Source organism: Galeopterus variegatus, unplaced genomic scaffold (genome assembly GCF_000696425.1).
Source record: "Galeopterus variegatus unplaced genomic scaffold, G_variegatus-3.0.2 Scaffold2053, whole genome shotgun sequence".
NCBI classification, from domain to species: Eukaryota; Metazoa; Chordata; class Mammalia; order Dermoptera; family Cynocephalidae; genus Galeopterus; species Galeopterus variegatus.
In genome coordinates this window covers 242,402-243,605 of record NW_007728164.1, presented here as the reverse complement: position 1 = coordinate 243,605, position 1,204 = coordinate 242,402, and positions in this window count along the sequence as shown.

Genomic DNA, 1,204 nt, shown 5'->3' with positions numbered 1-1,204 from the left:
ACCCACTATGCCACCTCCAGGGGCTCCAACAAGAGCAAAGGCCAAGTGCTGTGTGGGGGATCTCAAGGGAGGGCCTGGCTGGCATCCAGGCTGGGGTTCTCAGAGAGCAGTTATGAAGGGCTGGCTCACCGGGGCTTGCTGGTATTGCCTGGGAACTCCCTGGAGACAGGCACCCTGACTTGACCTTACTGATGGAGGCAGACCATCAGACTGGAGTGCTCAGGGTTACTGCTGTCTTCTCCTCTCCTCTTCCCTCCACCAGGCACCCATATGACACAAGGGACAGTCCCTGATCAGCCTCTTGGAGAGAAAGAAGCACCATGTAGAGAATCTGGCTGAAAGGGAATGAGCAGAGTGGGAGGAAGGACAGACGCTGAAGGGGAGACAAACCTGCAGAGAATGCATCCTGGAAGCTCCAGGAATCTAAATTTAACTTTCTTTAGACTGTACTGCAGTACTTCTATGGGTGGAGACCCTTCAACTCAATGGCTGAATTTTATCATTTAACTAGCACATATATTGCCACTTATCATAAGAGTTATGAACCTTAATCTAACAATAATTCACTGAGAGCAATGACTCTGTGCTCTCATCATATAATATTTTTGTCCCTGCACAGCTATGTGTCTGCTTCAGGTCCTCTGACAACCTGGATCACTAGGAGAAACAGGATCCCAGTGACCTGAACAAACAGATCCAGGTCCAGAGCTCAGTCCATGGGACTCTAACTCAAGAAATGCCCAGTCAGGAACCTTTATGCCAGTAGAGGGCAGCTGGGAGATGCCACGGCCTCCAGGGCAGAGGGACAGGTGAATGTCAGGAGTGAGCTGGCACATGCTCGAGTTGTGCAGAGCAGCCACCCAGGGCGCTGGTTTACCTTAGATCCCAGGCCTGAGTCTCTTATAAAAGATGTCCCTGAGACTGGCTCCTCGTTTACTCTTACTCTCCTGACACTTGTCCGCTTCTCCGTATTTGGGTCTGTAACCAGAGTGAGAGTATCTGGGTGCACAAGTGGGCTCTGAGCAGGGTGGAAGTAGAGCTGGTGAGTCTTCAGAGGAGGAATGGGTGAGAAGGGTGATACTTGAGGAAGAAACACACAAAGTGGATTTGTTCTATTTGGATCTGAAGTAAAATTAACTACTCGGCATAGAAATATAGAAATGCAATGTTTCTCTATAACGTTTGTCAAGGGCCTGATCTGGGA